The sequence below is a fragment of the Hyaena hyaena genome, unplaced genomic scaffold, assembly GCF_003009895.1.
Source record: "Hyaena hyaena isolate Hyena2069 unplaced genomic scaffold, ASM300989v1 scaffold_224, whole genome shotgun sequence".
In the NCBI taxonomy this organism is placed as follows: domain Eukaryota; kingdom Metazoa; phylum Chordata; class Mammalia; order Carnivora; family Hyaenidae; genus Hyaena; species Hyaena hyaena.
In genome coordinates this window covers 1,105,008-1,131,607 of record NW_024080854.1, presented here as the reverse complement: position 1 = coordinate 1,131,607, position 26,600 = coordinate 1,105,008, and the positions used below count along the sequence as shown (strand labels likewise).

Here is a 26,600-nt window from a genome sequence, read left to right as displayed (position 1 = left end):
AACTTACAACTAACATCATACTTAATGGTAAGAAACTGAAGATTTCCCACTAAAATTAGGTACGTGACAAGGATGTCACCTCTCAAGTCTCCTTTTCTTTCTTTCTTTCTTTAACTTTTTAAATGTTGATTTATTTTTGAGAGAAAGAGACAGAGGGACAGAGTGTGAGCAAGGGAGAGACAGAGAGAGGGGGAACGCAGAGTCCGAAGCAGGCTCCAGGCTCTGAGCTGTTTGAGTCCATGGGGCTCAAACCCATGGACTACAAATCATGACCTGAGCTGAAGTAGGATGTTTAACCGACTGAGCCACCCAGGCACACCTCATGTCTCCTTTTCAATATAGTACTGGAAGTCCTTGTAAATGCAATAAGTCTTGCTTAATTAATTAATTAGAAGGTATACAGATTGGGAAGGAAGATATAAAATGTCTTTTTCACAGAGGACATGAACATTTATGTACAACATACAAAAGAACTGTCCCAAAAGTTCCTAGAATTAGTGATTATGGCAAGGTTGAAGGCTTAGGTTTTATGTACAAACACCAGTTGCTTTCCTACATGCCAACAAGGAACAAGTAGAATTTGAAATTAAAAACATAATGCCATTTACATTAGCACCTCCCCACACACAAATGAAATACTGACAGATACATACAAGGCCTGAATACAAAATCTGATAAATGAAATCAAAGTACTAAATAAATGGGGAGATAATCTTTATTTATGGATAGGAAAATAGTATTGTCAAGAGGTTAGTTCTTCCCAACTTGACCTTGTGTAATCCTAACAATAGCCTTGCAGAGAAAGTCAGTAGATAGAATGGGGAGACAAACAGGGCAAAGAAAGATGATGTGTTTCTAGGTGAGGAGTGTGAAAATGGGGAGGGAGGGAGAGGAAGGGAAAGGGAAAGGGAGAGAGAGAGAGATTAAATTGGCTCTTATGAGATCCCCCCTCTTTATGATTCCCCCCCTTTTTTAGTTTCTTTAAATGTATTTCAGTATCTTATAACCAGAGTCTCAACTGAGACAAGTAGGAAATCAGAACCTCAGAGATAACCACAGTGCCTTACCCAGAAGAAACCCTAAAGAAGGCTACGAAGACAATGTGGTAGGAATCGCACTGTGTCTGCTGTGGGTTCTGCCTTTCTCTACTCAACGGCTGTGTACATTACTTGGTTTCCAGAATCATACATTCAGTCCAAGAATTTCAGAGTAGCAAACAAGGTCTGGTGAGGAGATGCTGCATGCTTGGGATTTTGGACCATGCCAATTTATAGCTGACTTGCTGACAGATTTGATAATCTGAGATTGTGATGCAAGTTTAACCAAGGTAAGAAAATCACCCAGAAATAACAGCTCTCTATCTTCACAATATCTCATTAATGATGTGCATTTAGATGGCTCTTGTGCTATGCAATTATTTTTTCTTATTTGTAGTTATCCATCCATCCATCCATCCATCCATCCATCCATCCATCCATCCATCTCTCCATTCTACAAATATTTATTTAGCATCTACTAAGTAGGTATTGACGATACCAGAACAAGTAAGACATACTCTATGTCCTCAAAGGGCAGTGTGTACTGTCCATTCATAGAACTTTTACAGCTTGTAATTACGTTGTTGTGGGATTCTTTGTTTAATCTCTCTCTACTCTGCTATGCCGGTTTTATAATGGCAGGAATCATGTCTCATATCTCTTTTGTTCATTCTTGTATCCTATCACCTGGCACACAATAAGCACTTAATACATATTTGGTGAGCAAATAATGAATAAAGGGCTTTCAGTTTATTCAAGACTTCGAGTTGTCTTCTGTTTTACTTAACCCTTATTGTATCCCACCCCATAAAAGGATCTCTTTGTAGAAGATTCAGGCAATAATACATTTTGAAAGCTGGGTGACTAACGTCCCACAGTGTTTGAAAGTTGCAGACTCTGTGACAGGTGCCTAAGCTAACAGAACCTGGTAACTAGGAATCTTCCCTGTAACATACATCCTTGACGTGTCTAGGGACTTTTCCTTTCCTGGTAGCTCTCAGATTAAAACTGCTCGGGAGAAAGTACATAAAAATGCAGCCGATTCATGGACCTTGACCGAACTGACTCGGAAAAGCAGAAGAGGATGTGAGAAATGACCATCTCTACACTGGCAGGAGGAGGGAGGCAGATAGGACAAGGGACTCCATGCACAGCTGTGCAGGTCGTACCCTGTGCAAGGGCATCCAACCAAGGGAGTGAATGGAGGCTGAAATCTAACCGGGATCTTCTCCCTGGCTACGAACTTTGACAAAAGGCTGTGTCAAAGGAGCCCTCAGGACCAGACACGGCCTGGGATCTCTCCCAGTGAGGAGTCCTCAGGCTCTTAGGAAGACCGACAAAGAGGGATTGTATGGAGGGAACCTGCACTTAGCAGTCAATCAGAAGTCAGTGAGGGGGAGTGTTGCTCACTGTGATGGCCTGACGCTATGAACCATTGATTGCCACCCCACCTGCCCACACCCCTGTATCCCGCCCTGGCACATTCAGTTCTCAGAGTGATGAGGCCTGTCTCCTAGTAACAGCAGAAGAGATTCATAAGAAGACATTTAAGACCGAAGCTGTTAGAAACAGAGAAAGGCCTCCCTGCTTCCCTGGAGATGAAGGGAGATGGGATTGCAGAAAACAGAGCTGCTGACCTGTCTGCCCAGGTCTCTGTATCAGCTGGCAGCGTAAGGCTTCCTTGCCCCAAATGTGGATGGTTTCTGTTGATTCTGGAAAGACCTCGTGTGGCACAGCCTGATAGAAAAACAACAATCAAGTGCCAAGTAGCTTGAAAAAAAGTTACCCACATCCATCTCTAGTCTCTTCTTCATGGTACATGGAAACTGCCGGGCTATTTCTAGCTCTAGTTGCAGGGGTGCTGATGAACAGTGGGGTTTCTGCAGCTAATCTCTGATAGGACCGTGCTGTTGCCACCCCGCAGAGGTGCTAGGGACAGGCAGCTTAGCTGCACATGGCCAGCACATGGTGGGTGGGCGGGAGGACGTCTGGCTGGCTGAGGAGAGGAGGAATGGAAGCGGCTCTGAAAAGGCATTTTGGAAGCAATAAGCTGAAACGATGCGGCTCTGTGTGCCTCTAACACCACCTTGCTTCCAGAGCTCTGTGCTTAAAAAAGGACCAAAGAGAGAAAATAGGAGAACACTAGGGATATCAGTGCAGCTTCTGGGGCTATTTCTCTTGCTTCAAATCTGAAATGTCATTGCAGAGGTCAAAATGCCATTCCTGGGGCACCTGGGTGGCTCAATCAGTGACTCTTGGTTTGGGCTCAGGTCATGATCTCAGTTTGTGAGTTCAAGCCCCAAGTCAGGCTCTGCTCTGATGGCTGGGAGCCTGCTTGGGATTTCTCTCTCCCTCTCTCTCAGCCTCTCTTTGGCTTGCTTTCTCTCTCTCTCACTCCCTCTCTCTCTGTCTCTCTCTCTCAAAAAATAAATTAACATAATTTTTTAAGGCAGTTCTTTTTCCTGATGGAGAATCTTCAAAACATCATGGGAAGGGGAGGGAGGGGAAGGATTGACTCAAACTGTAAAATTAGATAGACTTTGACTTTTAAAAGTCAGATGACTTTCAGATGACTTTGAGTTCAATTTCTGTCTCTTTTATTATCAGCAGTGTGACCTTAGGCAGCTGGTTAATCAATCTCGCCTCATTTTCCTCATCTGTAAAGTGGGGATAATCCTAGACGTAGCAGGCCTGAAGTATTTTATTTTGGTTGGGGTCAACCCCTGCATGGTCAGGCCTTTGTCCATCCTTCAAATGCTCACTTCCTTTGAGTCAGTCTTTCCCAGACTGGCCCTGCTGACACTCCTTCAGCCTTTGCTAGGACACTACACATTGTTTGTCATTTTTATATTTTGTCAATGGAAAGCTTGCAGTTTTTGCACACTCAAGTTTGTGTAAATGTTTTAAAATATGTTTGCCCCCTAGTATATAGGATGTCAGCCATTGGTCCCCATCAAAGCTATGTGTACAGCAATAGTAATACATACATTGAAATGATTTTCATAAGACTTAGGCATGTAAGTTTTATGCCTGGCATTTAAGTGGAGAAAAGTGGCTTTGGTGGCAGGTATGTATTTGTAAACACCACACTTGGGCACACACACACAAAAATTACCTAAATACTTTGTAAATCAAATGACATCTTACCCTGATCCTCTACTGTCTACATCTTGTTCATTATTGGGAACATTCCCCTCAAGATGTGAGAAGGTCTGAGGAAACTTACAAAAAGCAGAACTTTTGAGGAGGCTCTCTGGCCTTCGGCCCACACTGGACAGTTGCTGATGTGCTCACTGTCCAAGCACTCAGGGGGTGGGAGGCTGCTCTGCTGCTTTCACTCCTCACTTAGGTCCACAGTGTTTGCAGGGACTAGAACCCCAGTTCCTAGCACCCGGTCCCCCCCCCCCCCCCCCCCCCCCCCCCCCCCCCCCCCCCGCCAGGCCTCCGGCTTACCACCTCATTATTTTCATCTGAGAGCAAGACATATCTCTGGTGACCGCAAAGAAGCAGACACTCCATTACCTGAAAGCCCTGGACTCCTGGAATCCAGGCAATCATTCTGTTGTCAGGCTTAAGAACTGTCTTCTTTTTCTGAAAGGGAAGAGGGGCCAGACAGCGCTACTTCAGCCTCTACTTCTCCAAGCACCAAGTAATCATCTTCCAAGGGGGCCATTTCTCTTTTACTGCATTATCATTATTATTTTTGAATAGTAATCACAGGATATATCATCTTATCATAGGAATTTAGGACTCTTTTGTCATATTTTATTTTGAGAATCATGAACACTCAGAATCCTATTTAATCTGATACCAAATGGAGACCTAAAGCCCAAGAGCAGAAATGAGCTCAGACCTGTTGTGAAATAGAGCTCCGTCTTCTAACTCTTTGTTTTCTGCTCCATTCAAGACAGAGCCATGCTAGGGGCGCCTGGGTGGCTCAGTCGGTTAAGAGTTCGACTTAGGCTCAGGTCACCATCTCACCATTCCAGAGTTCGAGCCCCGCGCCAGGTTCAGTTCTGACAGCCTCAGAACCTGGAGCCTGTTTCAGATTCTCTGTCTCCCTCTCTCTCTACACCTCCCCGGCTCATGCTCTGTCTCTCTCTCTCTCTCTCTCTCTCTCTCTCAAAAATAAATAAACATTAAAAAAAAAAAAGACAGTACCATGTTTAACCTCACTGCTAATCTCTGTGGAATACCCTCCACTTACCCTTCTCTGTAGAGGACATTTTCTACCTCATCTGTGAGTTGTTTTGCTTGACTGCCCTGTGTACCGGGGAGAGAGAGTGTGATTCTGTAGGCGTCTGATCCTCTCAAGAGAGGAAATGTGTTTGCCTGGGATCTCCCTGCAGAAGGCAGCCATCAGCATGATGCCATGGCCTGTATGTAAAACCTCTGACTTTCTTACCAATATGGTTAAATCTTCCTTTTTCTTACCCAGCAGGAGCTTGCAGAACACTGACATTGTAGTTACTGGCTGAGAGGTCACAGCTCTGAAAATTATTTCTAAGGGTATGCAGTTTTTCTAAAAGGCGTCAAGCAAAGTCAACATGATGGACACCTATCTGATAACCTCTGGGGTTAACGGGGCTTTTTGTTTACTTTGAGGAGGAAAGGAGAGGAAAGGATGAAGATCTGTAGTCTGCGATCCAGAAAAGCTTTGCTATTGGCTGCTACCACAGATGTTTCTAACTTTTTTCATCCATGAAAGAAATAACTAATAAATATTTGCAAGGTTAGCATTCACCTCTTAATAGGTTTACTTCTGCTATTATTGAGTGCTTCTTAAAAATCATCAGTGTTGAAAAACTAGATGTGCCTTGTTGACAATCCAAATATATTAGGAAGCCCAAAAGAAGAAGGATGGGAATGGGCCCAGACAGTCATGGCCGAAGACAGAAAGCTACGCTTTCTTCTCTATCACAGGTTTTCCAACCTCTGATTCGTTTGTAAAGCCAAGAAAGGGGTTCTACAGAGTTATCGGGAAGACTTCAGCCTAAGATGATAAACACTCTGGACGCCCTTCACTCACTCTGGACGCTTAAGAACTTCTAGATCAAATATAAGCAGAATGTTTTTAGTATATAACTAAGCATGAAGTCAAGAAAGGAAAATTGCCAAGTTACAGAAGCAAAAAGAAAAAATCAAAGCCAGAGGTGAATAGGAGTTGTACTGTGCATAAGGTGAGATCTGAATCCATACTATGTATAGAATATATATACTATGTAGAAACCCAGGCTATGATCCTAACTTTAAAAACTTGCCTTGGTCTTGGGGCACCTGGTGGTTCAGTTGGTTAAGTGTCTGACTTCAGCTCAGGTCATGAACTCACAGTTCATGGGTTTGAGCCCTGCATCTGGCTCTGTGCTGACAATGAAGAGCCTGCTTGGGATTCACTCTCTCCCTCTGTCTCTGCCTCTCTTTCTTTCCTTCTCTAAACAAACAAACAAACAAACAAACAAACAAACTTAAGGGAAAAAACTTGTCTCAGCCCTGATGTAAAATATGGATTCATTGCACACTTACTGTGATGATTACTGAGTCATGTATAGAATTGTTGAATCACTATATTGTACACCTGAAATTACTATAATGTATGTTAACTATACTTTGATTTTAAAAAAGTAAAAAAAAGAAAAAAGAGCTCATTGAAAGGTGGATTTAAAAGTTCCCAAAATGAGAAATACAAATCAAAACCACACTGAGATACCACCTCACGCCAGTCAGAGTGGCTAAAATGAGCAAATCAGAGAACTCTAGATGCTGGCGAGGATGTGGAGAAACGGGCACTCTCTTACACTGTTGGTGGGAATGTAAACTGGTACAGCCCCTCTGGAAAACAGTGTGGAGGTTCCTCAGGAAACTAACAATAGAACTCCCCTATGACCCAGCAATAGCACTGCTTGGATTTTACCCAAGGGATACAGAAATGCTGAGGCATAGGAGCACGTGTACCCCAATGTTCATAGCAGCACTCTCCACAATAGCTAAAACATGGAAAGAGCCTAAGTGTCCATCATCGGACGAATGGATCAAAAAGATGTGGTTTATCTATACCATGGAATACTACATGGCAATGAGAAAGAATGAAATCTGGCCATGTGTAGCAACATGGATGGACCTTGAGGGTGTTATGCTGAGCGAAATAAGTCAGGCAGAGAAGGACAAATATCATATGTTTGCATGTATAGGAGGATTAGGAGGAACTTAACTGAGGAACAAGGGGGAGAAGAAGGAGGAAATGGTGGGGGAAAGGGAGAGAGGCAAACCATGAGAGACTCTTGAATGCTGACAAAAACTGAGGACTGATGGATGTGGGGGGGATGGGGGATGGGCATGGAGGAGGGCACTTGTGGGGATGAGCACTGGGTGTTATGTGGAAACTAATTTGACAATAAACTATTTGTAAAATATATATATATTATATATATTTTATATATGTGTATATATATATATATAATATATATATATATATATTATATATATATATACATACATACTATGAGGAGGCAAAGAAATAAAAATTTCCCAAAATGAGAGGTGCCTGGGTGGTTCAGTCAGTTAAGCATCAGACTTCAGTTTGGGTCATGATCTCACAGTTTGTGAGTTCAAGCCCTGCATTGGGCTCTCTGCTGTCAGGACGAGCCCCCTTTGAATCCTGCCTCCCTCTCTCTCTGCTCCCTTCTCTCACATGTTTGCTCTCTCTCTTTCTGTCAAAAATATACTTATTTTTTTTACAAAAGACCAAGTCCCCAAAATGAAAAATAAGTTATGTTCAAAGGTACAAAGACCTAGTATAATGAAGATCAATTTGTCTCAAGTTTATCTTTAGTTTCAATCATTGGAAATATTTTGTGGATATTCTTCAGAAAACCCCCCAACTACTTATAAAATGCATATGGAAAGGCAAAGGGCCAGGAAAAGGAGACCAAATTCTGAAGAGGGAGAAGTAGAAGAAGGAGGGAGAGAACTCGCCATGCCAGATATCAGGGTTTACTATAAAATCCTAGAAATTAGGACCCGGTGGAGGGAAGAATTGATGAGGGGTAGACACAGATACCACTCTCACTGAATGGAAGAGAGCTTAGAAATAAATCTCACCGGGAAAAACTTGATCCATAATACAGCAAGCATTATAGATCAACCAAGAAGGGAATGGGGTAATCAACAATGAAGCTGGGGGTGGGGTGTGCTACCTGGCTCAGTCAGTTAAGTGTCCAACTTCATCTCAGGTCATGATCTCACAGTTCGTGGGTGCAGGCCCCGTGTGGAGCCTGGAGCCTGATTGAGATACTGTGTCTTCCTCTCTCTCTGCCCCTCCCCTGCTCGTACTCTGTCTCTCTCTGTCTCTCAAAAATGAATAAGCATTAAAAAATTTTTTGAAAACTGGATCTAGGATGATTGGTTAACCATTAAAAAAAAAGGTGGGGGTGGGGGAGAAATTGAGCTCCTACATCGTACCACACATAGAAATCAATTCTAAATAGATTAAATATTTAAGTGTTAAAAAGTCAAAATTTAAACACTTTATAAAAAATGTAGAATGTTCTTATGACCATTGAGTGAGGAAAAGAAATAAAGAAACTAAGAAATCACAAAATGTGCAAAAATAGAAAAGAAACTATTTACAATTTGAGTACGTAAAAAAAGTAAAACTTTGGTTCATCATAACATGCTACTAAAAGAGTGAAAAAACAAAATACAAAATGAGAGGAGACAATTGCAACAAACATAACTAGCAAAAGATGAATATTTTGGATATATAAGGAACCTCTCTTAATTAATAAGAAAAAGACAAGGTTCATAAGATTCCTGATATATTTGAACAGGCTAAGAAGAGGTTTAAACAACCCTCAGAGGGTTGGGATTCAATAAGCAATAAAGTCATTAAAAAAAAAAAAGCAGTTGAGAAAAAAAAGTATTGATTCCATGGGAAACAAAACTGTTATAGGAAAGGAAAAGTATTGTTACATGGCGCCGCAATCAAAGGTGTTTATATAATCACAACAATCTAAATACTGAGCAGTGATCTAATCAAACCAGAGAATAGCCTTTGGAAGGATAGAATGTGGGGAGACTGAGTGAATGTGGGGAGGCATGACTGGAGGCAAACTCAAGCCTTATTTTCCACAACAGGATTGCAATATAATGCCAGCCGCCCAAACTAATAAGCAGGCAAGAAACAACAATCCGGACATGTTATTTAGAGAGAGAGCAGTAAATCCCAAATAATCAACTAATAGAGCTGAAAGCAACTTCTCTGGGGAGGAGAACAGAGGATTCCCTCAGAGGACCATTTGTCTCCTTTAACAATGAGCACATGTCGCTTTATAAAAATAAAAATGGACTCCCTGACTGACTAATAATAACAAAGAACCAAACTGAAAGTCTAAGCCATTGGAATTAAAAGCTTGAGAGATGGATTAAACTGAAGAATAGACACAGCTCCCTCTGAAGTTTTTGGTCAAACCAATAAAGCAGGGAAATTAGGGTGAGACCTTATCAAGCGAGTCTCCACCAGGAAACAGGCCTACTGAGCAGATGGGGGTGATTTCTAAGCCAGTCAGCATGCCCAGCCCTGTCTTTCTTCTCTACAGTCTGGATAGTGTCCCAAGAAGAGAGAGGACAACTAGTGGTACCACTTCCCCTCCTCCCTCTGTAGAGAGCCTGGATCTTCAGCATTCCCTGCCCACCCCACACCAGCAATAACCATTGATAGAAATTGAGCACCTGTTCTAAGCACTTCTCATGTGTGAATGTATTAGCGTTTCATGCTTACAATCCTACTAGGAAGTATTATTCTCATAATTAAAGCTGAAGTACACAGAATTTAAAAAAAAAAAAAAAAAACTTGCTTAAAGTCACCCAGCTAGTTAATAGTGGATTTGGGATTTGAACCCAGGCAGTCTTTCTTCAAAGCTCACATTCTCAGACATTCTGCTGTGTCTTCTTATACACGCACACACACACACCTGAAGTCTTCAGTGAAATAGCAAGGAGTTTATCTTTGAAAACAGGTTGAGAATCCCTCCTATACCACAAATGAAAATAAGCTGAAAGCAGGATGGATTCATAAAACAGAGGACTGCAAAAGTGGTTACTGATTTTATTTATTCCCTACCTCATTTTTCAGAAAAATATATATGAAGTAGCTTCCAAAAATGTCATGTACAGGAAGTAAATAAAACATGAGCAAAATTAAAAAAAAAAAAGAGTCAAAGAAAGTGGATAAAGACATATACCAACCAAAAAATTCAAGAAGTTTGCTGTATCTGAAAAGAAAACCCAAATATGAGCCTCCCAGAAGCCAACACAAAGAAAGAAATGCAAGCAATTGCAAGAATCTCATTATAAAATAGGAGAGAGTTGATTGAATGTTTACATGATATACAAGTTGAGTGCATGATAGAGAAGAAAGAGCAGGCGGAATAGCATGTAATTACATATTGAGTCAGAATGATTTTGGAGAAAGTTACTACTTTCCTTCAACAATTGGGAAAGCAGATTTGGAAAAGCTTCATGTGGCCCCTCTAACTGCCTTACAGCTATCTGGCTCCTTTTTTAGACCCCCAACATTAAAACAACACTGCAGATTGCTTTCATAAGTCATTAAAACCACCTTTAAGATGAATCAAGCTAAGGCAGGGTCAACAAAAAAAGCAGAGATCCAAATAGGACCTGAACCTGAACCCAGGGCTGGAAAAATAGAATGTGAGTATATTTCCTATGTTCGTGGGGTTTGTTGGCAACCTTCTTTCTCTGCCGTGTGGAGGAATTGATCGTGCAGATTTTGGAGAGCTGTGGTGTTCCTAAGTCAAGCTGGGCTGGAGGCCAGCTGTGGACTGGCAGCCAAGTGCGCCAGACATTGGAGTCGAGAATAGAGTCCTTAGGTGCTCCTGGGATCCTGGGCGCGCTGAGAAGATATCAGCCACAGCCACGGTGATAGTTAAGGGAAGATAACCAATCATCAAGCAGTTCAAGTTCTTGTACCCTTCCTTGTCTCCTTGACCTGATAGCCCAGGCATCCTGGGACTCCTCTCTTTTCTGGGAGATGAGCATTCACCCTAAGCACAAGGAGATTTGGAATGCAACAGAAATTCAGATAGCCATTTGAAGTTACCCAGGTGGCCTTCCCTTGCAGCGTTAAGTCCCTAGCTCAGCACACCTCCTCCACCAGCTCTTTTCTCTCTGCCACAGTCAAACTTCTGGAAGGAGTTGTCTACACTTGATGTCTCTCCTTCCTCATCTCTCATCCAATATTGCAGTGACACGGCTCTGGGCAGAGTAACTAATGACCTTGTTGCTAGTTGGGCATACCTCACCTCTTGTCTTACTTGGTCTCCTTGTAGCAGGGGATGATTCTTCGGCAACACTCACTTCCCTTGGCTTCCATAGCTCCATCATCTCCTGACTTTCTTCTCAGGGTCTTTGTCAGTGCCCTGAGTTCTTAGTGCCCCTCTCCTGCAGGTGAATCTGGTGTCCTGTGAGTTCTGTGAGGGGAGGGAAGATTGGTTTGCCCACCATTGTTTCTCTGTCTACAATGTGACTAAAGTCCCAAGAGGAGGGAAAGCAGCTAGTGGTACCACCTCCTCTTCACCTCTGGGGAGAAACTTGCCAAGGACTGAGCAAGTAGGAGGTGAGCAATAAATATTTTTGAAGGCATGAATAGATGCGAGTTTTCTCCATTTTTATTTAGGATTTATATCCTGATGACATAAAAAAAAAAAGGATTGGAGGTGTTTTACGATGTTAAAATATACCCAAAAATACAACAAAACTTTTCAAGAGAGAAAGAAATAATGGAAATAATTAAAAATCAAATAAGTTGGATATACCAGCCTGGGAAATGGAGCATTCCCTTTCATACTGAGCTTCCTGGTAGGCAGAGCAGAATGAGAAATACATCCAGTTATGAAGCTCTCATTAGCAAATAAAAGGACACAAGTTTGAGTGTGGATACAAATATTTTCGAGTACTGAATTTTAGTAGGTACTTTAACATGCAGTTACCTTTAGAAGGTGAAAGGAGTTGTGAAACGTTAAGTGATGTATCAGGCACTGTCTCTGATCATCATTTTCCAAAATGTCTAGATGCTTCTCCAAAGACTTGTTTTAAACACCCAGATGATACTAACAGAAAGGGGAGCCAATCCAAACTGTACCATGGTGGTCTTAATTAGGGAAGTAGACCTAGATTGTGTGAGATAAGCTCCTTCTGGGTACCAGGCACCCACAAGATGTATTCATAATGTGAACTCAAATACAACGGCTCTCGTGCCCTTGTTTGGAAAAGCCCAATTTTGGCAGAGGCCAGGAAGGTATTTTCACAGGGCACACACACACACACACACAGAGAAATCCTAATTCTATTTTCCTTCAGAGACTCAACACTATGGCGTCATAAAAGCTCCTACTTGAAAGTGGGAAAAAATCTGTGTTCTAACGATCAGGGCTCTTGGAAGCATGTGATGTTAAAGTCGCCAAGGGAGGCCAGCTAGGATTTCTGCTTGTGCTGCCCTCTCCCACAGGTTTGTGTTATAGCCAAAGAACTAGGAACAATAAAAACCGTGTTCAAAACGAGGTACAAAGAGATTATTCATAATGCCCTCTCTACATCCAACCTAAAAACAGAGTTGAGAGGCAAGATTTTCATTAAGGATTTTTGGAGAAGCCTGGTGGTATGCCGAGCTGAGCCCCCCACCCCTCCTTGCACCCACATGGGACAAACCCAGGATGTGCCTGCCTCCTTCCCCCAAACATCAGAGGGGCTTATAGAGAACTTAATGTGTGTTGTCTTCAGTCTGGGGGTCCCTGTGGCTTGGATCAGCTTGGAAAACCTGAACGGACCGGCCAGTGGCCTGGCCAGCAGAGCCGGGGAGAGGGCTGGGTGAGCGTGTGCATGACAAAGAATGCAGTAGCATACCATGTATGTTTAGAGAACCAGTGTGGGGACATAGATGCTGTGCGCCATGGAGCCACCTTGATGTCAGGGTTGGAGGGCAGGGTGTAAAAGGACCTCAGCTGAGAGAAGCAGACACCACTGAAGTTCCAGGAATCAAGGAAGGGGAAGCAACCACTGGGATCTTGTCCCATTGACCACTGTCCCAGGGCACACAGCTGTGCGAGCCCAGTGATGCTGGTGAGCGGGTGGGTGATCTCTGAAGAAAAGTGAGCTGTCATATTGTACAAGTCCTGAGAGAGCCCACCCTGGAACTTCCCTGTTCCCTTTCCTGGTTCTCCCTTCTCCTCCAGCAGAGGTGGTGGTGGTGGGAAGGGGAGGGGCCTAGGGTGGAGGGTGGGGGTGGAGACAATGTGTCAGAAACTGGAGTCTGCGATTCAAGACAGGAGAAGTGGCGGAAAGAAAATCGATCACATTGGTTCCCCACCGCCCCACCCCCCAACAGTTGGCCTGAGATGGAAGCCAGGAGAGGCCTCACCTTTCAACCCGGTTCAGAGTTTTGATTATTACGTAAGACTGGACTTTTAATTTCTGGATTGAGGTTGTCTTTTGTGACCTCAATGACCACAGGACTCTCTGTTTTGCTAAATGGGGCAAGAAAGGTCAAGAAAGGCAAGGGGGTTGTCTGGGGTTCCCTCCCGGGCCAGCGGAGGAGCCCACAATGCAAGTTCAAAGAGATCCTGGAAGACAACACAAAGCTGCCGTGTGATAGGTGGCCCCGATCATCCGGGCACAAAGTAGCTGGGACATAAGGACGCCCAAACGCATTCCCGCCCTGAAGCTGGGCCAGCGAGGGCATCGAGTCCACGCAGGGCGGGATTAGGATCCCTGCGCCAGGAGGGGAAAGGCCCTTTCCTGGCGGTAGAGGCAGGAAGTGCGGCTCACTCCCTGGCACCGGAGTCTGGGGAGCTAGGGCGGTGGTGGAGGGAGGCTCAAGCAGCAGGAAGGGAATGAGACCAGCGAGCTCAGCGCTTCTAAAACCGCCCGAGGGTCAGCCCAGCCACGCCCTTCCTCCCTCCCCCCACTCCCCCCACATCGGAGAAAGCCTCCTCCATCAGATAACACCAGGTAGAGCGCAGGCCAGACACCCAGGAAAGTTAGTCAGGGTGATGCGCCTTCGTGCCTTGGCTTCTGGGAAGGAAGAGGAGTTTAGAACTAGAATCAAAAGAAGGTATAATTAGAATTTGCAGGTAGACACAAACGAACTTGTAATACCTGCCCTCGTAGCTGGGAATGCTCCGAGCACTTTGGAAGAAAGGCTCAGGGAAAATACAAAGTGATATTATTATTGCCTTAATTATAATTAGAACCTACAAGTTGAGTCTTGAAAGACATTTATAGCACATCCTTACTTGTTTGGGTCAGCTTCCCAGAAAGAGGGGAAAAAATAGACTTGGACATTTTTAATTTAGACAAGAAACGGGTCCGTGTGTCAGGGCTGCTATCTGGAGCTCCCCTATTTTAAGGATGTTCTTTGGGGCTCAGGTATATTACTGCGATGGCTAGCGCCTGAAAGCTCAACATGGTAGAAAATAGGCTTGTTTTGAAGCTTTGGAGGGCTACAGGCCAATTGGAAGCTTCCACCCACTGTGAAGTAATAGAACTGGTAAAAGAGCTGGTAAATTATCCATGACGCAGGGCGTGTTGAGTGATCTGCAAAGCAGAGCATGAGGGAAGGATGCTGAAAAATTATCTAGGGGAACCCCAGGAGTTCTTGATGATCCCAGGGCTTATGGGGTGGGTTGAGGATAATTCAGACATGCTGACCTTTTCCCTTTCATCTCCCACACCTCCTAAAGGGTAGGAGGTGGCAGAGTGGAGCCGGAGGGGAAATGCCACCTGCTTTTTTAGCTGTTGAGGGCAGCAATGGTGAAAAAGTCCATGAGAACAGGTTCAAGCTGATGGTTGTAATCGGACCTCTGCCTCTGTGGATTTCAGGCACCCACGCTGCTCCTAGATGCAGAGCATTTTGGGAGAGAACAATCCAGAAACGGCTGTGATTGGCCGAGTCAGTGAAACCACAGGTTTGTAGACATGATGGAAAGAGTCATTCAGCTGTGTGGTGCAGCTAGGTTTGCAGGCTTTGTGATGATTGAAGGCCAGTGTTGCATTACAGCTTATGAAAAACTGATTTAAAAACATGTGTACCTGTGTCGTAGTCAATGAGGACTTACTGATGAGGCAGCCAGAGATTGTTTTGCTTCCAATCCACCCTATTCCCAAAATGTAGGCCCTCAGGACTCCCTTGGTGAGCCAGGGCCCCCCTTCATGCCTGGCACCCCCCCCACCTTACACTCTGAACCTATTTTTTGATCCCCTTTCCCTTCTCCACTCAGTTCCCAATTTCCAAATTTACCCAACCTTACTCTCTACCTTAGGGACTCTGAGAGTTTGAAAATCAGTAATGCCTGATTAATGTATCCCCTCTTCCAGATAACATTGTATTCTGCTTTGTAGAGCTGTACCTTCGCCTGAAATGAGATTGGTGGGTGTGGTGGGCTATTGAGGCATCACATCGCCCATTGGGGTGAATTGTCGGGGACAAGCGCTTTCTCAACACCGCCAGACCCACACTGGTCTGAAAAGTCTTGGAGCAACAGGATTTTCCCCTCCAATTTTGCTCCAAATTTTTTGGCTACTATCCCTGTTCAGATAAGTTTTCCTCTTTCTGAGTTTCTAATCCCTAGGTTTGTCATGACTCACATTTAAAACAAACAAATTTTACTTTTTTCCCCCTAAGTGTTGTAGCAGTTTTTCCCTGGGTGGGAAGAAACTTACAAGCTGGCTCCAAAAACTTTGGAAAAGGAAACCCCGATCTCTCCAATGATCACCATATATTTTTCACTTACAGGAATGATTTACTGAAGTAAAGTGCATTCTGTTATGCCTTCTGGATAATTTTGTGCAAAACTTCACAATGTTAAGAGGACATGGTTATGAGGAGCAAACCATACAACCCCCTTATCTGGTTCTCTATGGGCTCCAACCAGAGGGGTCAGAGCCAAGTGCCAGCTCTTCATGCTAAAAATGTTCACAATTTGGTCTCTGCCAGCAGTGAGGACTACAGTGTGAATGTGTGAAGTCTTGCTCCAAACTGGCTCGACCCACACTTAGTAAATGTCATTTCTTGGGATCCTGTTTTATCTGAGAAGCCAGATTTCACCAGCCGCACTGAGAGTAGCTGATGGTGCTGTACACATTCTGAATCCCGCAGGGAGAAGCTCTTTTGAGGCCCCTTTCAATACAGCTGACACACTTCTTATGTATGAGCCTCTGTAGCAGGAGGTTAAACTCCCAAATCATTCTGTCAATCTGACCAAATGAAAATCAGATTCAGTGGTGTTACAGACTGCTCAAGTCTATCTTCTCTTTCATACATTTGATGTACCTGTTAACATAACAGAAAATCTAAAAACCCTCTTCTTGCTTTCTACCACTGGGATAATATGGGTTCAATATACACCAAAATACAGAACTACAAATGCATTTTGTATTTGAAATACAGATTTTTAAAAAATGTATAACAGGATGATAACCCTGGAACTTCCCCTTTAAAAACTAACATCAGGGCGCCTGGGTGGCTCAGTCTGTTAAGCATCCAACTTCAGCTCAGGTCAGGATCTCATGGCTTGTGGGTTCAAGCGATCCCTGCATCTGGCTCTGTGGTAACACCTCAGAGCCTGGAGCCTGCTTGGGATTCTCTCTCTCCCTGTCTCTCTGCCCCTCCCCCACTAGGACTCTGTCTCTCTCCTCTCTCTCTCTCAAAAATAAATAAAAACATTTTTTAAAAATCCACTAATGTCATAATACAAAAAAGTATTTCTGATTGAGCAAAGTCAGCATCAGAGAAACCTCAAATTCTTAATTCTAAGGTAAAAGATACTACCTCAAAATGGAAGAACTTGTCTTCTTCCAGAATTATTAAACTCATCCAATTACTTTATTCTTGGATAGGTTTGCAATAAAAGAATTAAGTTGGCAGTGAAACCGGTCCCTAGGTATTTATTAGTTTAAGAAAGGATATAGAAGTGGTTGCCAGAGGCAGGAATGGGAGGGATGGGCAAAATGGGTAAAGAGGGTCTAAAAGCACAAACTTCCAGTTATAAAATGATGGGAATTATGTAATGTACAGCATAGCAACTATAGTTATTTTGTTTTGCATGCTTGAAAGTTGCTAAGAGAGTAGGTATGAAAAGGTCTCCTCACAAGAAGAAAAATTGTAACTATGTATGGTGATGGAATTTAACTAGATTTATTGTGGTAATCATTTCATACAACTATTGAATCATTATGTTGTATATCTGAAACTAATATAATATTTATGTCAATTATACCTAAATAAAAAAGGACATAGAGAAATGTATTGTGCATACAGCCTTCAGATATTCTATGTTTTAAAATGAGCTTCATTAAGTTTTAACTCAGTAGAATTACTACACATGTGTATTCAAGCGAAATAGAATTTTCCTACTTAATGAAAGATTCAGGGAAACTGTGTGCCCTTATTTGGGCAGGCGATAAATAACAAAATGAGTGAGCTAATTGTTCAGTAAGGTTGGTGTTGAAAATGACCATTTATTGTTCATATTGCAATAAATTCTTTGCCTGGAATCCAAGCTACTAGAAGTGCCAAGTAGCAGAAATGTGTTGGAAACATTCTGATTTTATGTTTTTTCTGATGTAACTAGTAACTAGGTTGACAAAGAGATGTACGTAAGTAGCAAAAACAAAAACTTCTAGGGGGTACTTTCATAGCCATGTAACTTGAAGCCAGGATATTCACCATCTGAGGGTAGAGTCCTCTCCGTGAGGTTTTGCACTCAAGGAATGGCCCTGGATGGTTCTGAAGGGTGGTGTGTGCCCAAGGCCCAAGTGTGAGACCTACAGAACAAAGAGGCAGAACATGGTAGTGGCAAGTGTGTGGACTCTAATGGCAGCTGGCCTGGGTTCAAATCCCTGCCAGCCTACTTCTTGCTCTGTGACTTTGTGCCAATTATTAACCTCCTTAGCCTCACTTTCCATATCTGTTATATGCAGAAAAAAAGTTGCATCACAGAATTGCTGTGAAGAATATATGAACAGAGTGTGCCTAGCATAATACTGGCACATAGAAGGCACTCAGTGGTTTTGAGTGATTATTACTCCCAAATGTTCTTTCCCCAGTGGATCCCAACCTTCAGTCTATTTCTTCTCATTTATTTTTATCTTTTTTCTTTCATAGTTTATTGTCAAGTCGGTTTCCATATAACACCCAGGGCTCATCCCAACAAGTGCCCTCCTCCATGCCCATCACCCCCCTTCAGTCTACTTCTTAACATGACTAAAGCTGTGGTAGGATCCTATTTAGGAGGTTGCCATAGAAACGCCCAACCCCTTTCCCAAAATTCCATTACTTGAGCAAGTGTAAACAGAGTATACCCGGATGTTGAACACAAATGTCACTATTAGCAGTCATGACGGCAAACACCTTCGTGCACGAGTCATATGCTCTGCCTCAGGAGCCAGTTGAGAGATGAGTTCTGGCCCATCTTAAACTCAGAGTTCCCAATCTCCTGTTCCCTATGTCTCCAACCACCTGGCTCACTATTCCATCTTGGCCCTCGGACCGATGACAGATTTTCTCACTTCTCCTAAGGACTGTGTACTCTAGATTTAAGGGGGAGCAGATCTCCTTTAATGCAGGCCAGGGCAGAGAAAGCATGAGGGAAACATTTGTTTCTCTTCCCATCTCAGCTGTCAGGTCTTTGAGAGCAGGCCAGGAGAAAGATGGTGCTGTAGGGAAGTGCAAATCCAAGTGTCAGCTGCCTGGATGTCGCAGGCTACATAGACTTGTTGGGGTGACACTTTTCTCTAACATTCAAGCAGGGTGGCAGAGTGGTGGAAGTCAGTATGCTCCTTGCCATGATGTCTCTGGGGACGCTAAAGGTGCTTATTTGTGTCATAGTCACCTCTCGCTCAGATTTCTGGCTTCTGTTGCATCTTTGAGCTAACCCTGTGTCTTGGCTCCTTATGAGCCCATGATCATACTACCTTGTCTCATGCTGGACACTGTTCTAATTCCTTCATTTTCTCCAAAGCCCCATCAACAAGAGGCTGTGGTGTGCAGCAGTATTTGGAAGGTCACAGCACAGCACGGGAACAACATCAATTATTGTCACTTTGGGAAATCCCCTGCTGGCCCTATCATCCTTCAGGCCCTTCCTGATTTTCTCAGGTCTCTCCTTGTTCCTTCTCTGGGCCCTCTTTCCCTCTCCAGAAGCCCGTCTTCCTCCAAACTCAAACTTCCTTCAGATGCATAGCCTCTAACTCTCTATCGCTTTCTCCTGGCTAAACACAGGTCTACCTTTGCAGATCTGCCAGCTCACCAAAGTGCTTTGCTGAGCAGAGACCCCTTATTCTAGGGTTCTGCCCTTAAGCTGTATAAAGACCTGGCAGAAGCTTTGAAACCACATGATCAAAATCATAACTAGGACATTTGTTCCCCACAGTCTCTGTGAGAGAGAGGTGGGCAGTATTATCAGTTAGGATAGGATATGTGGCTTAATGTCCGAGACCCAAAATGACAATGACTTAAATACAACAGAATTTTAGTTGCTCTCACATGTAGATATCTGAGCTGGAATTGAGGAACCGATACCTGATGTCATTCTTGGGGACACGGGTTCCTTTTATTTTATTGCTCTGCCACCCCTAAGGTGATGTCTTCATCACTCGGTTCCAGACGGTGCATGGCTACATCCCTGTCCGACCAGCAAGAAGGCACTGGGGGTGAGGGGCCATGCTTCTTCCCTTTCAGACATAACCTGGAAGTTGTCTGTCTTGACCCCCATTATTGGTCAAGACTTAATTATAGGCCTGCAAAAGAGGCTGTGAAGCATAGTTGTTATTTCAGATGACCGCATGCCCATCTAACACTTGAGGCTACTCTAAAACTCATTATTCAATACTGGCAGCCACTAGCCACATGTGGCTATTTAAATCTAAATGAGTTAAAATTAAATAAGATTTCAAATTCAGGTCTTCAGTCAGTGAAGCCACATTTCAAGTACTCAATAGCCACATGTGGCTCATGGCAGCTGTACTGGACTATGTGGATATAGAACATTTTCATCATCACAGAAAATTCTACTGGACAGTTGCTGCTATCGAAGAAAGGATGAAATCCTGGGGCACAATTGGCAGTCACTGTCACGGGCAATAGAAAATTTATTCTGCCCCTATCAGGGGTAAGTCCCTTGGTTTGGGGACTTTTCCAGCCCTACAGTTTGGCTCTGTGCTCCCTTGTTTGAGCGTGTCCTGTAAGCAATATCATGGAGAAGGGATCTAACACATACCTGGAACAGTCTATGCAGTCAGTAGATGTTGGCCCCTTCTCCTTGTGCCCCTTGCATGCCTTCTCGCATACTCACAGTCCCCCTCACCTTTATGGAACTTAGTTACAGAGACCTGTATTCCCTCCCTTGGTGGGGGGGGGGGGCGAGACATTATTAATACCCTCCCCCATCACAAAAGTGTTACTGAGAAGGTTTGACCTTTCTTTCCAAGGGGAGAGGGGAATGAAATGTATGTCAGGGTGGAGGCTGCCATTCTTTCTCCCTCAGCTCAATGGGTGTCTGCTTTGATGTGGTGCAAAGCCTGAAGTGACAGATGACCACCTTGTCATGCCTTTGTAAGGATGCACGGAAAGAAAATAATCACATAAACTTGCAAAAGAGAGCAAGGTCATCCACTCTCACTGACCCATTCCTTAGCCTGCAAGTATGTTAGTTTTGGACAGTGATTGTTAGGGACCCCCTAGGCCACCTGAAAGCCTGTGCTAGATCTTCAATTCTGAAGAACTGCTGGTCCCGGAACACTGGAATAACTTGGTCTCCTTGACCCTTGGCGTCTGGGAGCCCTGTGGCCGTAGATCCCCATTTCTGAGACCAGGAATTTGCATGTAGTGGCATTCCAGAGCCCCTACATGATGAAGGTTGAAGGTAGAGGAAGAGGTCAGAAATAAGAAAACAGTGAGGAAGGAGACCCAGTGTGTGTAGAAGTTGCAACATAAGTTTTTCATGTCGAACTTCATTGGACATGAAATTGCTAATTCTAAAATTTTGTGGAGTCACATACCCACCTGAGAGTGTGAGACTGTCCCCTCGGAAAAATGGAGGTACACACCAAAGTATATAAACATGTTTGAAAGTTCATGGGCCTACTTAATTAAGTTGCCATTTGGCTTGGAGTCCCAAATGCTCACCATGGTTTCTTAAAGTTTTATGAGAGAACATTATCAGCCTTTCAAAAGTCCTCGGAGGCGCCAAGGTCATTAAGGGGCAGGCTTAATGGAGGGCAGTCATAAACTGATGTCACGGCTTATGGGTCCCATTTTCTTTCTTTTCTTTTTTCAAATTTTTTGTTTGTTTCTGGGAACTCGAGGAACTCCTTCTCTAGAATTATGCCCCAGGGATAAAGGCAGTCGCATCCACCAAGGCTGAGAAAATATCCGGAGGTTCAGCCAGGAGCAAAAATTACTCAGATTGGAAGAGAGGGGAATGAAAATGCATGAGGCTCAACTGCCCAAGCTTTCAAATGAGAAGATAAAATTCCTGATTTGAAATCTCCTTGGGGAAGAGACTTTTTTGCTATGCTCTGGGAACAAAAGGTTATTTTGTGGTGGATGTTTTCTCATTAGAGCATGGGTTCCTGACAGGAGCGACGCATGCATAGAGGGTGGAGTATAGTGTGGAGCAGGCCACACATGCAATGACTGTATTATTATGGCATGTGCGGGGTCACCTGGGGCTGCCCCCGATGACATTTTTGGTTCTTCCTGCTTTGTCCAGAGCGGCGGCTCCTGAAGCAGCTGGTGTCCATGGTCTCCTACAGGCTCTGTGCCCTTAAGTCAATGGTCCTCACCCCTGGCTGCATGTTAGAACCAACTGGAGAACTTTAAAACTACAGCTGCCTGGACACTGCCATTGACTGGTCTGGAGCAGGACCAGGGGTCCGTGGACATAAATGCTCCCAGGTGATTCCAGTGCACACTTAGGGTGGAGAAACCATTACTTCAAAGTGTTGCTAAACACTGTTATAGGTATTCTGAGGACCTGTAGGGAATTTAGATACTTCATTATCAGAGAAAAGCTAAAAGGGCTGTTCTTTTAACAAACGTGACTGCCTTCAAGTTAGGAAAACTGTGTTGTCAAAGGAGGTTGACCAGAAAAACGGATCTGGGTGTCTGACATTCATTCTCCTTTCAGTCATTAAATAACAGAATCCGATCAGCTCCCATAATGAAGCTGAACTTCTGTTAAGTACTTAATAAGATGAGATTTTCCAGAGAGAATTAATCAAGAATGAGTTTAATACTATTCCAATTAGGTGTGGGTTAAATAATGCACCACATAAAAACTCAAACCAAACATTGACAAAGAAGACTGTGGGAGGCCCTCTGGCTCAGGCTGGAGGTTACTGACATCACCAAGGTCGGGAATGTCGGCCCTGCACAGTACTGGGCAATCAGACCTAGTGATTTTGCACTTGGACAGGGTACAATACTATTAAAATGAGGTGTGGCTCAAGTGTGCTTTTCTTAACCCTCTGTGTCCTAAACAGAGGGTTAAGAGTGACACCTGGGGACAGTTTGGTCACACATACAGAGCAGTCAATGAGATGGGTGTCTTAGTTTGGTTCTCCAGAAGCTTATCCTAAAACACAGATTCAAGGGCAGTAGTTCATTTGGAAGATGATCCCAGGAAACAGTGGAAGAGCAAAGAAAGGCACTAAAGCATGTGTTACCAGTTATCACCGAAGGCAACTAGGGGTTAATCCCACTGTGTAGACATGCCCTGCCCCACCCCCCCAGTGATATGCAACTGAGCTGGTTACCCACCAAGTCCCCATCTACTATTGACTGAGGTCTACTTCCAGAACATTCACTGTCCTTTTCTGGCTCACTGGCCTCATACGCTCCCCCAGCCAGATAAAGGCTCACAGAGACAGAGTGGAAGGTATGTGAAATAAGTAGCCTTTTGGGTGTAGAAGAGAGAACAAAGAGAATACAGGCAAGGCACTAACAGTGTCTGCCACAGTTAATGAACACTGACAGTAGAGCTTCATGGTCCATCTACCAATCCACCCATCCATCCACCCATCCATCCACCCATCCAACCACCCATCCACCCATCCATCCACCCACCCATCCACCCATCCAGCCATCCATCTAGCCATCCATCCACCCATCCATCCACCCATCCAACCACCCATCCACCCATCCATCCACCCACCCATCCACCCATCCACCCACCCATCCACTCATTGAACCACCCATCTACCCATCTATCTACCCATCCAACCAATAGAATATTTATCAAGTGGTAGATACATACACTTCAGAATAAGGGCTAGGCCCATGCTTGCATAACCAAGAGTAAACTGACCCACCTTGTGTCTTGTTATCTGCCTGCCAGTCTCCCAGTCCACCTAATCACTGAATACAGGAACTACTGTTTTCTCTGAGTTTCCAAAAATTTGTTGTGCTTAAAACTTTTTCCTTCCATTCCCCATGCCACTCTAACACTCAAAACTACTCAAATTACTGGTTCACAGGTAGGATCCCGTTGGATCTGGTCCAGCAGAGGTAAAGAGAGAAAAATCACCTGAACGTGGCAGGATTCACCCAGCCAGAATCACCTGACTGAGTTGGGGCCAGTGAGTCCTGTGCCATTATTGAATGCTCTATTCCTGCCCAACAGAAAGCACAGATTCTTTAATAGCTCTCTGATGCTTTTTTCTAATAACCAAGCAACCAGAGATTCTCACCGGTGAGAAGCCAGAAGTGAGCCAAAATCTAGATGCCTGCAGGGGGAGGGGAGGCACAATCTCAGGTAAGTTAGGTTAGTGCCATCATTTCAGACAGCAGTTCTTTGAAGTGGCCAAACCAAAACACACTAAATCTTTGGGTTTTAAAAAACCACCAGTGCTGTGAAAAACCAAATAATCTCATGCCATCGTTGGCCTTCCTTTCTGTACTGGGGGACTAGGGTGAAGCAAGAGTTGGGGAAGGAAGTGGTGAGGGCTGGAGGGCTGGTACCACCTGGCATATAGGACCAGCCTCCTATTTGGGCTCCATTTACTTATCCCAGGAGACACCATCAATCAGACCAGCAGGCCATTGCCTTTCTCTGAGAATATACTTGTGTCTTTGTGGTCCACTTCTCAAATTCCCTGCTGGGTCCCTTAAAGTTAACAACACATTGTGGTGAGATGGAAACTGAAAGGATCCCATAAAAAAAAAAAAAAAAAAAAAGCCCATTTTTTCCTTTGCTCCCCTTTCTGGCTTCGATTCTTGCCAGGACCCAGCACTCTGCCCCCCTCTACGCATGCCTTGTAATGCACATCGCATCTGTCCTCCTTGTAAGGGACACAGAGGTAATGATATCATTTGAGGCTTCCAGCACACTAGATGATATCTAAGGAATCACCCAGCAGACCCCTGGCTGGATATCCAGACCACTGTTCTAGTCTCAACACCAAGACCCCTGGCTTCAGGGAAGAAGGGACTTATAAAGGACACCGGGACACTGTCCTTGTTCTGATCAGTTCCAGATGCCTGAGGGGACACAGGCACCAGACCACAATCGCCAATAAAAACCCCACACCCCAGGCAAAGGAGAGACTCCCTCCTTTCCTTTCTGAGTCTCTGGGACACTGAGTCCATCTGTCATCTGCTCTCTCTGTATCTTCAGTAAACTCCGCTTTCCCCTTCTGCTGGCTCACATTTGATTTCCATCCCACATGAAACCAAAGACCGTCTTGGCTGGTCCTATGGGGTCCACAGGGTCCTTAGACCTGGCCTGCTGGCATCAGCGGTATGAAGGTAATGAGGACATTTGAATCATAACATTATCTCTTTTTCTTAACTTTAGAATGCCCAGAAAACCTGCAATTACATTTCTAGCGCTTCCTTAAATACCTTCAATAAAAAACATACATTAACTACATTCTACTTCTTTCCAAATTATGATTTTTAGAGGTAGAATTAATGTCATCTTAGAGCCTTACCCAGTTCTTACAGACTTCAAATATTCTCTTTATGGCCTTTGCAGATTATAAACATAATTCTCCTCAGAAAAATTCAAACAAAACAGAGATCACGAAGACTGTGAGAGTCCCTCACGGTCAGGGTGGGGATTATGGGCTGCACAAAGTCGAGAGTGTCAGCTGTGCATGTTACTTGGCAATAAAACCTAGTGACTTTGCACTTTGACGGGGCACTGATGTTCAACTGGCTTCCTCGAACTGGCCTTTTAAAAACATCTTACCTCCCGGGAATCAAGAGTTCCAGCAGGTTCCTGGCCCTTCCCGTCACACATATCCTACAACATCATCCCACACGTGTTCACTGAGCACCAAGCACTGAGAAGACACTGATGAGCAGGGCAGACACGGAGACATGGTCCCTGGTCTCCAGAAGCCCAGTGCTGGTGGGGAGGGAAGATAGACCTAAATAAAAGAACCACACCCTTCAGTGCACAATTACAGTCAGTGATGAGAACCACGAGAACCACCGAAGAAAGAGAAGATATAAAAAAGGACTCTGCCCTCGACTGGGAGTTGAGAAAGACTTCCCTGAAGAATAATGCTGAGATCAGAAGGAGGCGGTGGAGGAAGGGGCGGGGCAGTGGGATGGGGAGCCACAGGAGCAGGTGCAAAAGCCCTGTGGTAGGAGGGAATCTCTGCAGTTCTAAAGAAGGCATGTGGGACTAGGGAACAGAGAATGGCAAATAATGCTGTTGGATCAGGCAGGGCTTATTGGCCAGGCTAAGGGTCTGGAAAAGCTCAGGGAGGTTTAAGTGGGGTTGTGAGCATGTGAGGAGGGGTGGGGCAAGCTCTTGCTGGTTGCATTTGGAGGGTGGATTGGATGGGGGAAGAGGAGTGGCAGCGTGGTTGATGGGTGGGGGCCCCAGCTGGTGGGCTATGGCATTTGTCCTGGCTGGCATGTGCCTTCAAACCCTTTTCCAACCACAAACAAAGCATTACTGTTTCGGCTGCTGGCTTCCAGACGCCGGCTCACCGTGCCAGCCTAACTGCCCCGCTCCCCCCAGGGGATGGGCCTTCCTGGGAATCGATCTTGCACACATCGATTCTTACTTACAAGGTCTCAGGAGCTCAAGAAGTTTTAAAGCTTCTCCAGGGAATCCAGGCATCTGTATTTTTTCCATTTTCTCCACAAAGATTTCCAGAAAGATGGTGTTGACCTCTGAACCGACCGCTAGGTGCTATTTCTCTTTTTACCATTCCTAACGGTGTGACCTTAATCAAACGGCTTCACCTCAGGAGACTTCATCCGTGTCTCGATTTCACCATCTGTAAAATGGGCATGAGCATTTTCTTCTTGCGTGCTTCACGGGGTTGTTTTGAAAATCTAATGAGATAATGAATTTGAAAGCATAACAAAAATACCTGATACTGTGTACATGCAAACAGAGTTTTCAGTGCTGGAAAAAGCATTCAGTTTTTATTATTTGGTATTTTGATCCTTTTAAACCTAGGCTACCTTGGATAAGTAAGGCTTTTATTCCAAACGCTCCCTTCCAATTTACTGAGGCGGGGGGGGGGGGG

At 44.3% G+C, this 26,600-nt stretch overlaps 1 long non-coding RNA gene across 1 annotated transcript in view; it reads left to right on the top strand.

The window, feature by feature from the left end:
- The first annotated feature begins 23,621 nt into the window (after positions 1-23,621).
- Positions 23,622-26,600, top strand: part of LOC120239048 — an 11,984-nt gene continuing 9,005 nt past the window's right edge. The window contains exon 1 of the long non-coding RNA XR_005530346.1: positions 23,622-23,687. This is a non-coding gene — a long non-coding RNA (uncharacterized LOC120239048). The remainder of the gene's footprint in view (positions 23,688-26,600) is intronic.